Genomic DNA, 16,718 nt, shown 5'->3' with positions numbered 1-16,718 from the left:
TTCCTAGACCCGCTAAATCAAATGCCAGAAGATCGATCTCCAGTGCGGTAAGTATAGACATGGCCTCACATTCCAGCCTTGCTACTTTGCAGTGTGGACACAGCTCAAGCTGCATACTTGAGACACAGTGGATCTGACCCACCCCTGCCAACAGGAGCCTAAGATGTGAGTTGACAATTCCTGACCCAGATTTACAATATATGGATTTTGAAAAATTGAGACCACATTTTCCAGGGGAGAGAGAAGTTTTTTAGCTGAGGATATATATGCAAATCTATTTTGATGTCTTTGGCAGTGTCACTGAGGGTGCAGTTGCCTCAGGGTTACTGTTTGCAGAGGGTTGTGTTTCTCAGAGTTTTCCATGTGAATTATTTATAATTGGTACCATCTGAGTGAGGCCACGGCAGTGTAGAACCAGCTGGATAAACGGATGCCCTTTCGGCAGGTCCTGCCGAATTCAATATGTATCCCCTTAATATGCAGCTGGTGTTTGCTTAGAGCAAAACCATTTGGAACCTGATCAAGCCATTCTTTTTCATGCAGTGAAGTCCCAGGAGGGTTTTTAAGAGCAGGTCCCCCGAAGAGTCCTGGGTACAGTGTTATAAATATAAATGGTTTATTTGAATATTATTATCTAGTGATCCTGAGTTTGTGCATAAATCTTGTGGCTTGCCTGACAATTTCAAGAAAATCTTTTGTCTAAGTAAAATATCAAAATGATTTGGAAACTTTACATGTCTTCAATGCTGAGCTTTAGTAGGATTATTAATTATCATCGTCGGCTGGGTTAAACCTTCTTGAAATTGATGAGTGCAGCAGCTGTCTTTCATTAAGGATAAAAAGTGGGATAATAGAGGATTCAACCCAAGACAGATGGATGTCACTGCCCAAAACAAAGGCGCATATGTGTCTGCTCAGGAGTTAAAACTATGTGGATGGATGGTTTTCTCCAAGTATTGTTTGGAATCGTGTGGAAGGAGAGCGAGATAAGACGAGACAGCCAGGAAGCTCCCGATGCAGAGGCAGCAAGAGCCAGGAGCAAGGCTCTCAGAAGAGCCTAGAGAAAATGTTTTTGGGGCAGAGGGCTGGCTGACAGAGATCTGGAACTGTGAGCAAAGCAGCAGTCTCCTGTTGTCTGATCCTGCCTGTGCGCAGAGAAACAGGGCTTGGTACATCACCCCAGAGCCAGAAAGCTATGGCACTGTAAAGTTCCAATGAAGTCTTAATCTTAGGACGTTTTTCTCCTTCGCTCTAATCACTTGTATTCAGTTCCCCATGTGTAGAGAGAAGTCTGCCTTCCAGCCCCCCTAAAAACATCCTGGAAAAATGCTGTATACTTCCACAGAGCTGTAACACAGACAAAACAGGCTGTAGAAATATCAGACTTGTCTGTAAAACCTGGTTTTTTCGCTCTGAGAACATCAGTTCCGAAGAAAATATTATATAAAACCAAATTAGCCACGAGAATAACCTTGTCCCATATAAAACACAGGTATGGTCATCTTTTGTGGGACTCCTATGTGTCCATTCATGAATTGCCTGAATTCTGTGTAGGCCTTGATTTAGGGAGGCTTTTAAGCACATGAATACCCCCATTAGAGCTAACGGGAGTTTTGCATGTGCTTCAAGTTTGCATGTGCTTCAGCTTTTAATGCCTTGCTTTGGGGCATTGGTTAACACTAGGCATGTATTGAAGCTTCATTGAATTTAATCACATGCTTAAGACCGTGACTCGGTCTCTGAGCTTTAGAGACTTTAGTTGAAACGACATTCAAACCCTGACCCCCAAGCAAGCAAACACTAAAAAATATGGAGTTGGACCCCCCCTATTTCTCTGGAGTTTGGTAGAGTCTTTGAGAGAGTCTTCAGCAATCAACAGAGATTTTCGCTGACATTTTTTCCCTCCTCTTTTTTTTCACTGCAGACTCCATCCGCCTGTTTCCTTCCTACTCGACTGTCCCGATTCAGTAACCCACCTATTCTCTACAGGACACATCTGCAGCTTGCTGGTTCAAAACAAGTGTTCATTTAGTGATTTTAGCTAATTAGCCTGAAATAGGTCAGACTTGACAGCGCGTTTCCACAGCAAGAAAAATCTATTTTGGGGTTTGCAAATAGTTTGAGATTTCGACTTTCTGTTTTGGTTCACGCTGGGGGGAAAAAAAAAGCCAAGTCTCAAAACTCTGTGTGAGCAGGGAAAACTGCTTCTCACCCAGTGCCTGACACACTAAGGTGGCACCATGTGAACATAATACAAGGTGGGTTTTTTTAATCTGGGTTGGGAATCTGTAAACATGCAAATACCACTGCCCAAGGCACAGTGTGTGTACCACAGCGATTGTCCTAGCCCACAGCTAGGATTTGTTCTAATGACTCACTACACGATCTTTGACTTCCCGTTTGATGCCTCCGTGTATCCGTCTGTGAGAGGGGAATAAGAAAAGCTACTGTTTGTCAGCTGCTTTGAGAACTTTTGAGGAAGGTGGGCTCGGTTAGTGCAAACCACGGGTATCGTTTTATGAACGTATTTCATCCAACCTTATTTTGCTTTCCCAGATTCCCTGCTCGATGAGTCCCTTTCCACTGAAATTCCAGCACATTTTTGGCGGGGCAGAAGGGCAGCTTTCCCCAATGGGGAACTCCAGAGAGAGCTGAAGAAGGAAAACCATTTGTCACCCAATACAGGAGAATCCAGCTTACTGGAATGCTGCCCCTGAAATATTCAAGTGCCTCTTGAGCAGTAGCGTAACATAAGAAGCACTGATCACACAGGTATCTTAGTTTTCCATAATAAACACAATTCTCCAATTTGAAAAAAAAAACATAAAAATCTTCATTTTCCTGTGATTGTACAGATTGAATCTCTCTAGTCTCGCACTCTCGGCACCTGACCGGTGCCAAACTAGAGAATTTGCTGGACCGCCGGAGGTCAATATTGTCTAGTAACATTACCAACACTTCCACTGCTTGCTGGGCTCTTAGAAGACATTAGAGGTAAATCAGAGCTAAATCACAGCCCAGAACACTGAGAACCCGGACTAGGGGCTGTAAACAAACTTGATGGGACCGCGGGAAACTTGACCACATCCATGATAAGTAGATATCCGGCTAACTAAAATCATGCTGCACTATAAATGTTGCCAGACTAGAGCGGTTCAACCTGTAATGAAATCTCATAGCCAGAGCCCCACCAGATTCTCTGTAAACATGCAAATACCACGTTTTTCTGTGGTGAATGGATTTCTGGGATGCCCGCTGGTCCCTCATTTTATGAATGGCTGCACTCAGAGTTTAGCTTTCAGACTCTTTCAAGAACAAATGAGTGCAAAAAGCAGAGGCAAAAACGTGCAGTTCTCAAACAGAATTCAGAATCCAGGAAATCCTTGATAAGGAACATGTGTCGGCAACTACTCTTGATCCATATTTTAAAGGGGAACTTGAAGAGTTATTCCCAAGAGTTTGCTGCAGACTCTAATCACTGGAGAAATAGCTTTGTAAGCACGGTCTTGAATGGGGAAGGCTGTTTAGGTTTCCTCTGAAGAAATCACCTGAAACAATGACATAAATGTATTAACACATTCCCTCTCATTTCCCCTTGCCAAATTTTCCTTGGGAAAAAAAAAATCCACCAGTTTGGAGCACATCCAGCTAGAGGTTTCATGTAAATAAGAAGCAGCTTGGCTAGCTTATGGGAATAAACACAGCTATCAACGGAGAGATGTTTTAGTGGGTGGTTCACAACCCACATTTCTTGGCTAAATGTTAGTTACCATAAATGTTCTTGGTGTTAATTCACTGCCTGACTTTAGGGATTTAATGAAGATTTAAATGAACATTGGCAAATGTTACTTGTTGTGTATTTATGCAAACTTGGGCTAAACCTAATCTCCATATTTCTCATCTCTGTGCTGTATTTGTTCTGCGTGTGTCTATAACTAAAATATGATAAAAGACGGACTGATGAAGGACAATCTTGTGGTTAAATGTCTAGACTGGGGGCTTATGGCTTTCTCAGCCTCAACACTGGCCAGAAAAAGGAAGATCTTGAGGTTAGGGCACTGGACGTGAGGGGTGGGGGGAGTCAAATCCCTGCTCTGCCACAGATTCCACGTGGAACCCGGGGCATGTCACTTAATCTCTCAGGGCCTTTGTTGCCTCATGTGTAACATGAGGGTAATAATACTTTTTTTCTCCCACCCTTTGCCTGTCTTGCTTATTTATATTGTAAATTCTTTGGGGGGGCAAAAGCCATGTGTACATACAGCGCCTAACACAATGTCCCCCAGTCTCCCCATCTCAGTTTGGATGCCTGAGTGCTGCTGGAATGCAATGGCAATAATAATGTTAGAGCCACCTAGGGGTGGCTCTAAACTACACCAATTGATAACAGCCCACCCAGGGCCTGCCTGCCAGTTGCAGGCTGACTGAATGCACTGGCGGCATTAAGTTAGGAGATGGGGTAATAGCCAACTATGACATTGGGAGAGGGCAGGGGAACCCCAGATGGCGAGTGCAAAACTCCCCACAGAACTTGGCCCTTTAAAAACCATGGCAATGAAACAAGCCTGGCTGTCTGAAAGCACAACTCTGCTAATTGCTGGGGGGAGCCAGTTTGTATTCGGTGTTGTCTTTGGTGGTGAAAGCTGCCCTATGTTCATTTACCTCACACTGCTTCTGTGCAAGTTCTTCAATTGATCAAAACCAGAGTCTGCTCTCATACGGACCCATGCAGAGTTGTTTTCCTATTGCTTAAGTAAAAAGGTTGCGTCTGTCTCAAAGGGATGAGTTTGAAAGGTTACTTTAATGTCACATTAACGATTTTGATTTGCTAGGAATATTATTTTCAGTCTTCGGCGCTTTTCTTTTAATCAAAATAGCTATTTTTTGACATTTCCTGAGACTGTTGCTATTTTGGCATGCTGGGGTTTGGAAGGATGAGAAGAATGGTTAAAAATGTGAAGTCACCACAACATTTATCACGTGCCCTTCTTAGAGTTGTCAGGTGTCCGGTTTTGAACCGGACAGTCCAGTATTTGAGCTTTCCGTTCTGGGAAAAAAATGAGAAAATAGAAATGTCTGGTATTTTCTAAATAAGATGTAATGTAGATTGTGATGTCATGTCAAGTGTGTTCGGTATTTTTTTGAAACCATCTGGCAACCCTAGCCCTCCCCCCATGATACTCCTGAGAGAGCAGCTCGTGGGGGCTACGTTCTCACCTCAGCATGACAACTTCTCTGTAGATCAGGGCTCTTGTTTCATCTCATCTGTTACATTAAGCAGAGCTGGGTCCCCATCACGTAAGATGCTCTGCACACACAGTAAGAGGCACTCCATGCCGCAAAGAGCTTACAGTCCAAATTGGCGATGGGCAACTTGCAGCCCGTGGGCTGTATGTGTCCCATAAGTTCTGCGTACGGCCTGCCGGACGTTTTGTTTACCGTTGCCCACCAGCAGGGTTGCCAGATTCTACTGGTTTCCATCCTGTAATGGGGTTAGGCCCTAAGGCTGAAAAAACCATAGAGAAGTCCTCCAGGCAACTAGAGAGGCTAGGAAGAAACTGGCCAATCAGGGGCCAGAAAGGCCCTATAAAAGGAGTTGCAGGACTAGAGGCAGCTCAGTCATAGCCCAGACCTAGAAGGGAGGTCAGGGGGTGGTTGGCTGGCAGAACCAGGAACAGCTCCCATTGGAGAGCTGTTGAGAGTGATGCACTGATTAGGTCTCAGTTGGAGTATTGTGTTCAGTTCTGGGCACCACATTTCAGGAAAGATGTGGAGAAATTGGAGAAGGTCCAGAGAAGAGCAACAACAAGGATGAAAGGTGTAGAAAACATGATCTGTGAGGGAGACTGACAAATGTGGCTGTTTAGTTTAGAAAAGAGAAGTCTGAGAGGGGGCATGACAGCAGCTTTCAAGAACCTAAAAAAGTGTTACAGGGAGGAGGGAGAAAAATTGTTCTCCTTGGCCTCTAAGGAATGGGCTTAAACTGCAGCAAGGGAGGTTTAGGTTGAACATTAGGAAAAAGTTCCTAACTGTCAGGGTGGTTAAGCACTGGAATTAATTGCCTAGGGAGGTTGTGGAATCTCCACAATTGGAGAAGAGGAGGTGACACAGACACCTGTCAGGGATGGTCTAGATAATGGGTTCCCAAACTGGGGGGGGGCGTGAAAAAATTTCAGGGGGGGCATGAGGTGACCCAGTCCCACCCCCCCATCATTACACCTCCCAAGAAAGAGTTCAGGCTGGCTGGGGCAGACTTTAAAATGGCCACCTTAAAAGGGCAATGCCTGCTCTGCTCTTAAAAGGCCAATATATATATATATTTTTGCTGCTATTTTGGGGGGGGGGGGGGGCAGGCATGAGGGTTTCTCAAAAATCAAAAAGGGGGCATGATGCCAAAAAGTTTGGGAACCCCTGGTCTAGATGGTGCTTGGACCTGTCATGAGGGCAGAGCCCTGGACTTGATCTCTTGAGGGCCCTTCCAGTTCTAGTGTTCTGTGATTAGATGATTCTGTGGGATGTTTATGAGCGAGTTCCCTTGGGCAAATTTCTCACTGAAAGAATGCCAAACATCTCCAGTCTCTGTAAAGAACTTGATATTTCTCTGGTTTCAATGGGGAACCAGTTAATCAAAAATCAAATGTGTGTCCCGTCGATTGACACATCTGTTAGGCTATGTCTAGACTGCAAGCCTCTTTCGAAAGAGAGCGTCTAGACTGCACGGAGAAATTTCGAAAAAGCGGCTTGCTTTTTCAAAAGAAAGCATCCAGTGAGTCTGGGTGCTCTCTTTCGAAGAAGCCCTATTTACATTGAAGAAAGCCTTCTTTCGAAAGAGGAACTTTCGAAAGAAGGCGTTCTTCCTCGTAAATTGAGGTTTACCGCCATCGAAAGAAAAGCCGCATTCTTTCGAATTAATTTCGAAAGAACGCGGCTTGAGTCTGGACGCAGGGGAAGTTTTTTCGAAAAAAGGCTACTTTTTTCGAAAAAACCCCTGAGTCTGGACACAGCCTTAGTGTCTGTTCCAGCAGATAAGCCTCAGAAGATGAGGGAGGGAGAACAAAAGTTTCTTTCTGTGCTCCAATGCTGACGCTTTGAGAAGTGCCTTTCCGGCCAGTCAGAAGCCGAGCATTGTTGTTGCAAGTCTGAGGCAAGGTGAGGGGACCCAAGATGGTGTAGGGGGGAGCTGCATCTCAGTGCTTGACAACAGTCGGAGACCTACAGGAATGCGGCCTTTTCTTCTTCCACAGCCACCACTGAACCAGACTGGGATGGGAAAAGGATGGGGCCAGTGCTGTTTACCTCAGCGGGAAATGGCGCATATTTGGCAAGAGCCTCAGTCCTGTTGCGCTGTGGAGGCTTTATCTTTAGCGCCCTCGTGGTTGACCTGCCGTGGCTGACGTTGCCAAGGCCGAGGGAAAGACTTGGGTATCCTTCCCTCCCCAGGAGCCGTGCCTTTCCTCTGCCCCTTGCTCTGGAAAACTCCAAAGTCCTGTCACCCACCGGTCAGTGCGTGTGGGGTCTCACCAGTGCCCTGTCGCGGCCCCACCTATGGCCGCTGGCTCTGGCCCAGCCTGCAGAGAGTCATGCTTGCACTTCTGGAGGTCTCTGGCTCAGCCCCTGGGCTTGGCGACAATCCTTTGTCTTGGCGACAGAGCCCACATGGTCTTCCACATCCAGCCCCGCCGCTCTCCACAGGCCGAGGAGTGGCCTGACTTGCCCACTGGGGGGGTGCTCTCGGTACTGCCCAGCCTGGGGCCTGCCATGCTCTGCGTGGATCCAGGGGCTTTCCTCAACGCTTGCCTGTTTCTCCGGGCTCAGCAGGCAAGCAGGTGTGGAGGGGACACCCCCATCTCCTCCTGGTAGCGGCAGGCCTGATCCAAATCCTTCTGCATCGCGGCGTGCAGCCTGAGGACACAGCCCAGTGCCACGCCCTGAGGGCTCCCAGATGGACACTGCAGCCCTGGTGCTCTGTGGTGGCTTGGTTTGGCCCAGCAGGGCTCTGCGAACCAGTCAGAGAGGCGTTTCGCTGAGGGGGAACGGGCGCCCGTGGAGATTTATTCCTCCTAGCAAAGCGGTGGGCATCATACTTAATGCCGTAGACTTCACATGGTCAGTGGCTCCGTTGCCTTGGCGCACTCATAAATCTTTCTAACCGGGGACCAGTCTCTCTCTCCTAGCAGCGGCTGTCTCCACCAAATGTTTCTGCAAATCTTCTGTGGCCTGGCAAGCCGCTTTCTGGTTTTCTCTTGGAAGGGCAGTGCACAGCCCCCCGACAGAGCGTCCATGTCTGGCTAGCGCAGAGAACAGGGGCCACGTTCCTTGCCACGTTGCTTCTGGCTCATGTAGCCCCTTTGCCATCAGCGCGCGTGTGCCAAGCTAATACTGGAGTGACATGGTGGTGATGCAGGATCTTGTAGGGCCCGGGTTGGCGGCCTGGGTCAGGGGTGGGCAAGATACAGCCTGCCAGGCTGTTTAATCTGGCTGTGGTCTGTTTGATCCGCTCCCTCGCCCTCAGACCCACTAAGACCTGGGGCGAGGGAATGCGTGAAGTCATGCGCTGGAGTAAGTCTGCTTCCTAGCTGGGGGAGGGGCGGAAGTTGTGGGGACAGGGAGCTTACTCGTGCTATCATGTGCTCTACGGTCAGCCCTGCCTCGGTCTGTCTGGGAGTGAGGCTCTGCTCCCTCTTTTCATATATATCGAGGCAAAACGCACGCCAAGTCTGATTTAGTGGTTTTGCTGTGACAGTTGCTTGAGGAGATGCAGTGAAGCTTCTGCATTTTCCTCTGGATTTGGGTTCCTTTTTATCCCAGGATTCCCTATCTGGGCTATATTTAGCTGCCGTCATATGGTTTAATTCTGGTCTAGTGAGCTGCGAAGTCCGAGCCGGGAAACATGGGTTTAGCTGTCCAAGAGGGAGGGTCTAAGATAATCGGCTCTGCTTTGCAGCAGCCAGAGATAAGCAGCTGAAGCTGGTGGCGGAAAATGGCAGTGCCAGAGGTCTGGGAAGGAAAAGCCTGCGCATCTGGCTTCAGGGTGCTAGAAAATCAGAGCAGGAAGCGATAGCTCTCTCCAAAGAAACAAGGGGCATCTTCACCCTCATTCTTTTCCCTCCTGGAATCTAGGAGCAGACCTAGCGGGTCCAGCGGAGGGCAGCCAAAATGATGAGGGAGCTGGAGCGTATGACCTACGAGGAGAGACTGAGGGATTTGGGTTTGTTTAGTCTGCAGCAGAGAAGAGTGAGGGGGGATTTGAGAGCAGCCTTCAACTTCCTGAAGGGAGGTTCAAAGAGGACGGAGAGAGGCTGTTCTCAGTGGTGGCAGAACAAGGAGCAATGGTCTCAAGTAGCAGTGGGGGAGGTCTAGGTTGGAGATTAGGAAAAACTATTTCCCTGGGAGGGGGTGAAGCCCTGGGCTGGGTTCCCTAGGGAGAGGGTGGAATCTCCATCCCTAGAGGTGTTTAAGTCTCGGCTTGACAAAGCCCTGGCTGGGTTGATTTAGTTGGGATTGGTCCTGCCTTGGGCAGGGGGCTGGACTTGATGACTCCTGAGGTCTCTTCCAGCCCTGGGATTCTATGATTCTGTGAGCTCACTTGGCTACACAAAGCAGGAGTAGCCTCTTTCAAGTCATTGATCTTGGTGCGGTGGAGGTGGACTTGCCAAAGCTCATTAAGGAACAGACTGGGGACAGCTGGGGGACAGAGCGCTAAGAGCTTTTCCTTCTCTGTCACGTGGGCGTCAGGGTGGAGTGGCAGGGAGGAAGGAGAGCAGGCTTCAAAGGCTGTAGGGTTTGTACCTGACCACAGGCCATGGAATTCCAAACGGTTCCTGTGACTCAACGCCATACGGAAGCATTGAGATCTGTTGTTGACTCCTCAGGCGCATTAGCCAAATGCTCTTAAAACAGCCACCCAGGGCGAGTCCATCCTCCCCGCCTGTTTCCCAAAACGACAAGGCTCCTCCGGGCAGATCTCACTACATCCGTTGCTGGGCATTGCAGGTACTTCCGGGAATGGTGCACCTAGGACGCTGCCCGCTCCTGTGATATAAAACCAGGCGGTCCTGCTTCTTTTAGGGTCTGTCCCCCACCTGGCGGGGGTAGAGCGGCATCCTCTTCGAAATGACACCTCCCAGGCATTGTTACATCACAGGCACCGTGAGTCCGGGATCGCAGGGGTGGGAACCCCTGGGAAGAACCCCCGGGCCTGTGCGCCTGCCTGGAAATGCTTGGATGGCCAACCTGCATCTTGGTACCTCCTATGGTCTGCTGGTGGCATGCCATAGATTAGTTTCCTGAGTGCTCATTCTGGTGCTGGGTCGTGGTGTGGAGAGGGCTGGATCATGGGAGGGGCCTGCAAAATACAGGAAGTCAGATGCAAGGATCTGGTGTCTCCCTCTGGCCTTAACATTTACAAGTCTAAGAATCAGAGTTCAGTGTCACGTATGATAGGATTAGCCATGTGGCCTTTACACTGAGCTGTGCTCCTCGCTGGGCAAGCCTGCTCTTGCTCTGCTTTATTTTATCTGCCAGAGACTGCGCGCCCCTGCAACAGGAGTTAGCTTTGCACGAGAGCGGAGTCCGGTTCCCAGGCCCGCCCGTAACGTTGCACAGCGGGGCCACCACGCCGCACTGAAGGGTGGTTGCAGCCTGCTTGTTCTCTGCACTTCGCTGGATCTAGCCCCCCTTCCCGTTCACACGCTGTCTGTGTTCTTTGCTAAGGTTTCTGTAGGCCCCACAGATGGAAGGTTTAGAGGACCAAGACCCTCTCTCTTCCTTGTTCCTTCCCCCCACCCTTTAGAGCAGGGGTGTCCAAACTTTTTTCAAAGAGGGCCAAATTTGATGAAGTGAACATGCGTGAGGGCCGACCATTTTGCCTGACATTCTTTGAACCATTAAAATTAAATGCAAATTAACTATTTTATGCAAAGTTTATTGCAAACGGCAAACGACATAACACCAACTATACATGTTGTGTCCAAATATATTTATAACTGATTTAGACCAACTGACATTAACTGAGATTTTACAATGTATTCATCTCAATTGAAAAAAAAACTTGCCTACACTAATGTGAAGGGTGAAACTGAGATCTGGACTGCAGTACATAGGCTAGGTCTGGTTCAAAGGCAGTCCCTGATCTCAGCAGCTGCGGAGTCCGTCCCTGCACTCTCAGCCCCAAGGTAGAGGGCTTGCAGGGTCAGAGGCGGGCGGAGAGCGCAGGGCATGCTGGCCTCACGGCGGCCCGGGGGCAGGGCGAACCCGTAGCCAAGCGGGGGAGCGGGGCTGCGGACGTGCCCTACATGGTGGACTTTAGGACCGCAGCGGCCGCCATGGACGGCGGCGGCACGGCCGGAAGCGGCGCCAGTCAGAGGAGCGCCGGGGAGCCAGGAGAGGGGGAGGAAGCGGGGCTGTCCCTGCACTCTCAGCCCCAAAGCGGAGTGCAGGGGCAGAGTTTGGGACCGCGGCGGCGGCCCGAAGCGGCGCGCTGAGCGCGCCAGTTAAAAAAAGCACCGGGGAGCCGGGAGAAGCGGGGGGCCGTATTAAATCCGACCGCGGGCCGCATTTGGCCCGCGGGCCGGACTTTGGACATGCCTGCTTTAGAGAAAAGAGGCCAGCTTTGGCCCTCTTCATTTACATAAATGCTCATTCCGCCCCAGGGCATGCCTGGGAAGGGCTGGATGCGGTGTATTGTGTGCACTTTGTGTTGAGTTTGGGGGAGTTTGAAATACATGGCAGGGGCGGGGAGGTGCAAATATGTTTATGAAGGGTAGGGGAGAACTTGTGTAAGACATAGCGTGCAGAAAGTGAGTCACCCTCATGTAACAGGTAGGGTGCTTGGGGTGGAAGATTCATTTTCAAAAGGGGGACCTGAAGGGCTTTTCTTACTTGGCTGGGTGTTTCGGAAGGGAGGACATCAAAGCACTGGGCTCTGCTCTACCTGCCCTTGAATGCTGGTCATACTGAGATACACAGCTTGGCTGTCTCAATATCTAGTTATTGTGGTGCTCTAAGGTGTGAGTGGTTTCACATTCCCAAGGACTCATTGCTGAGAAGGGGGGTAAAACACCTGTGGAGTTCAATGCAACGTTTGTAACTATTGGGAGTGGTTAAGGTTCTAGGCAGGGTGTCGGGCCAGACCTTTGCTGATTTTGCATTTTATTGTGCCTGTCCCTAAGGGCTGCCCCGGCAGAAAGAAGGGTGACATTTCTTGGTCAGAATTGCTCCGTGAGAACCAAGTTTTACAAGCATCTGTTTTTGCCAGCTCTTAGGACTAGCGGCCTGTTTGCACTGTGTTCTCTGTCACCTGTGTCACATGACTGGGTTTGTGCATTCTGATTGGATGGAGTAACTTTTTTAGCAAGAGCAGTGCCTGAAGAAACCATTAGGAGGTGGGGAGTGTTTTAGGGTGAAAGAAGCACGTCTAGGATTTGGAAATGCTAGAATGTTTCAACCATTTCTGTCCTTTTTATGCTAGAAATAGCATTATGCTCGTTCATGTATTTGGACCCCAGGTTTAAAAAAGGAGAGAGAGAGATGTCATTTATTAGTAACCAGGTAGATTTTACATTAATTTTTTTCTTGTCAGTCTCACAAAGCAATGGCCAGATAATTGGGCAGGCCAAGGAAGTTTGAAAAGCTGCTAGCTAAAGGCACAGAAATGATTAAAAAATTTTTAAAAAAATATATTAGAAGCAGGAACCTTGCCAAATGATCAGTGGGTGATAAAGATGCTAAAGGAAGACAAGGCCATTGCAGAGAAACTAAACGAATTCTTTTCAGGTGACAAAGCTGAGGACCTGTCTCAGATGGCGCTGTCAAGAAGAGGAGGTTTTGGAGCAAATTGATAATCAGTAGGAAGACACGCAGAGCAGATGGAGTCCCCCAAGGAATTTGAAAGGTGCTCAGATCTGACGCTGCAGCACCACTAACCATGGTATGTAACCCACAGTCACTTAAATCAATCTCTGCGCCAGATGCCTGGTGGGTAGCTAATATAAAATTGATTTTTTTAAAATGCTCCGGAGATGATCCTGGCAATTACAGGAGGGTGAGCCTAACTTTAGTAGTCAGCAAATTGGTTGAAATGATAGTAAAGATCAGAATGATCAGATACCCAGATACACATGATATGTTGGTGGAGAGCCAACATGACTTTTGCAAAGGGAAATCACGCCTTGCTGATCTGTTACAATTCTTTGGAGCTGTTAATGACCAGTTGGTCTAGGGTGATCCGGTCAATATAACCTTCGAAAGCTTTTCACGGGGTCCCTCCCCAAAGGCTTTGGAGAAAAGTAAGCTGTCCTGGGATAAGAAGAAGGTCGTCCTCATGGATCAGTGGCTGGTTGAAAGACAGGAAACAACGGAGAGGAATAAATCCTCCGTTTTCATAGTGGAGACAGGTAAATAGGGGTGCACTTCAATCCTGTGCTATTCAACGTATTCATAAATGATGTGAAAAATGGGGTAAACCTTGAGGTGACAAAAATGGAAGCGAATAGAAAATCACTCAAAATCCAAACCTGACTGCAAAGTGTTACAAAGGACGCTCCCCAAACTGGGTAACCGGGTGAGGCACAGCTGCAGCAACACTGGCAGGTCAATTTCAGTGTTCAATGCAAACCAATGTACATTGGGCAACCTAATCCTTCCTGTGCAGGCAAAATAATGGGGTCAACATTAGTCGTTACCACTCAAGAGAGAGACTATGGAGTCACTGTTGATAGACCTCTGGGAGCCAGCCACTGTAGTAAAAAAAAAAAAAAAAAGCTAACAGAATATTAGTAACCATTAAGAAAGGGGTAGATAATAGGAAAACAGAAAATCTCTTATTGCCTCTATATCAGCGCATGGTACGCCCGCATCTTGAATACTGCATCCAATTCTAATCATCTCCTCTCGAGAAAGATATATTAGAATGGGAAAAGGTACAGAGGAGGTCAACAGAAATGATTAGAGGTTTGGAACGTCTTCTGTCTGAGGCGAAATTAATAAGACTGGGACTATTCAGCTTGGCAAAGAGATTTCTGAGGGACATTTATAAGAAAGCTATAAAATCATGATGGCTGTGTGGCAGATGAATAGAGAAATGATATTTATCATTTCCCATAACACAGGAGCCACTGGCCACTAATGAAATTAATAGCTTAAAACTAGCAAAAGCAAGTACTGTTACACGCAAAGGAACTCATTTCTGTGGGATGTTTTGAAGGCCAAAAGTATAACGAGGTCCAAAAAAAAAAAAAGATTGTTGCCCGGTTCATTCCCTCTGAAGCGTCAGATTCTGGCTACTGTGAAAAGAACACGATGCTGGGCTAGATGGGCCATTGGTTTGACCCAGTATGGCCGTTGTTAAGATCAGATGAGCACTTTCAGGGCAAATATGCATATGCAAATGCAAAGCCGATGGAGCTGGGTCGTTGGCAGGTGGCATTGAACCTGCAACCTTAGGGGCTAAAGCCATTTGCCTTTAATGCTGAAGAGCGAACTTCTCTCTCCCGTGTCAGTGGTCTCAGTGCCCCTGAGCAACACAGATAAGATGATGTTAAAAAAATATGACCATTTGCACATAAGAGCCCATAGTCACTGTAGGTAAAGTATAGGACATAAGCATGGTTGTACTGCGTCAGATCAAAGGTCCATCTACCCCAGTGTCCTGTCTTCCATATCAGCTAATGCCAGGTGCCTTGGAGTGAATGAACAGTACAGGGAATCATTAAACGATCCCTCCCCTGTCACCCATTCCTAGCTTATTGTCAAAAAGACGCTAGGGACACCATCCTTACCCATCCTGGCTAACAGCCTTCACAACATCCTCTGGCAAGGAGTTCCACAGGTTGACTATGCGTTGCATGAAGAAATACTTTTTTGTTTGCTTTAAACCTGCTGTCTATTAATTTCATTTGGGGGCGACCGTTCTTATTTTATGGAAACAAGTAAATATTTATTTTTTTCATACCGGTCATGATTTTATAGACCTCTATCATATCCCTTCCTTAGTCTCCTCTTCTTTAAGCTGAGAAGTCCCAATCTTTCTACTCTTTCTTCAAACCTGTTCCAAACCCCTCATCATTTTTGTTGCCCTTTTCTGAACTTTCAAGAGATGGGACCTATCAAAACGCTGCTGAAACAGCAGAGTATATAGGTGGTTAGGCCTTGTGTGTTCGTACACAGTTAATAAACATGGTTATCTGGTGTCCTCGTTGCGTTAACGTTGTGTCGAGTGTAAGGACACAAGAGCTCCTTTCCAAAGCTCTTACCCACAAATCAGAGCTCCATCCCAAAGCTTTAAGCAAGGAACAAAGTGTTGCATAAATGAGAGAGGAAGAACACAGAAGGGCACAGATGTTGTTGTTCTGCATGTGGGATTAGTGAATGTGTTTGTATAAGATTTTCTACTCTCTGCAGGCTTAGTGGGGGAACGGAGGTAACACCAGTTCGGGCTTCAGAACTTGCTTTCCTGCACAATTGGCTGGGGAGAAGAGGCTGGTGAGTGGATACTTTGTTTAGCCCCTCCCCTCGAACACATGAGCCAGCGTGGCTGCTTGAGCATGGTGGAGTGATGTGATCCAAGGCAGGCATTGTTCCCTGAGAGCCAAAGGGACCAACGTTTGACTGAATCCCTGCTCTGCACAAGTGCATAGTACAGTGTTTCTTAAACTGATACTGGTGTGCTGCGAGTGAGTCAGAGGTGTGCCATGAGAACAACAGAATTCAAAATGGCCGTCCTTAAAGGGGCAGGCGACTTTTTTGTTGCTCAATAATTTTCCCCCAACCCTTTTTCCCCCTGACCTTTTTTTTGCTCAACAAAAATCCTTCATGTTCCTCATAAAAAAAAAAAAATTGTTTAGTGTTCCTCAATCTTAAAAAGTTTAAGAAATGCTGGCATAGTGTGTTCTCTCTGACTTGTGGCAGATGGCAACTCTGCCCCCCCACCCCCGTCCAGCCTTTGGTAAATTCTATGAAACCACTGTCACACTTTTAGAAAGGGTTTTCTCCAGCCCCTGCTTTTTAAATGAAACAACCAAAGGCAAATCCATTGCTCTGGGAATGAGTGGAGTGGTTGCTTGCATTCAGAAGAGCTCAAAATGAGATCCAGGCCCTGCTTCCATGGTAGAGGCTTCAGCATGCTTCTTGTCTTGAGTATTGTTCAAAGAACTCTCGTGGAAAGAGATTTTCCTTCCACTTGGCAGCTCCATCGCTCCAAATGTTACTTAGATGGTCACACATGTGCCAGAGCAAAAGCACCCCCTGCAGACCCCATCCTCGCGTTGGTGTTGATCTGTGCGATTCTGAGGAAGGCCTGTGAAAGGAGCAATATCAAAAAAGCCTCTAACGGAAACATTAAGCAGCATTTATCATATTGTGACGAATGGTAGCAAACCCCTTTCAATAACAAGCCCTATCTTTCTGTGCAGTGGGCACTACTGACTCTGCAAAGATTAACTCCTATTCTATTGCCTGGAAAATCTGTTTTTTTAAAGAGAAAATCATCCTTTTAAGGGGAATTAGTGAAGCATGCCTGACTGGCACATGTGGGAGTAGGATAACTGGTCTTGGTATTAACGGAATATGGGACAAGAATGAAAAGCTCCTTTTGTTTGTACTTAAAACACATCAGCACACCCTAAATACCCTTGCCAAACCTGCTCTTCATAATTCCTTTGAAAATAATCACATCGCTTGGGGAAGGTGAAGGCGACCTGCAGTTCAGCTTGTAAGGGCAA

At 47.5% G+C, this 16,718-nt stretch overlaps 1 long non-coding RNA gene across 1 annotated transcript in view; it reads left to right on the top strand.

Annotated features, from left to right (window-relative positions):
* LOC112547764 (uncharacterized) overlaps nucleotides 1–16,718 on the top strand; it is a 153,753-nt gene that overhangs the window by 57,096 nt on the left and 79,939 nt on the right. The window contains exons 4-6 of the long non-coding RNA XR_012904571.1: nucleotides 2,557–2,772; nucleotides 12,775–12,928; nucleotides 15,400–15,480. This is a non-coding gene — a long non-coding RNA (uncharacterized LOC112547764). The remainder of the gene's footprint in view (nucleotides 1–2,556; nucleotides 2,773–12,774; nucleotides 12,929–15,399; nucleotides 15,481–16,718) is intronic.

The sequence above is a fragment of the Pelodiscus sinensis genome, chromosome 6 (genome assembly GCF_049634645.1).
Source record: "Pelodiscus sinensis isolate JC-2024 chromosome 6, ASM4963464v1, whole genome shotgun sequence".
Lineage (NCBI taxonomy): Eukaryota > Metazoa > Chordata > Testudines > Trionychidae > Pelodiscus > Pelodiscus sinensis.
Note: the sequence above shows the minus strand (reverse complement) of the source record. Positions and strands in the feature narration are given on the sequence as shown.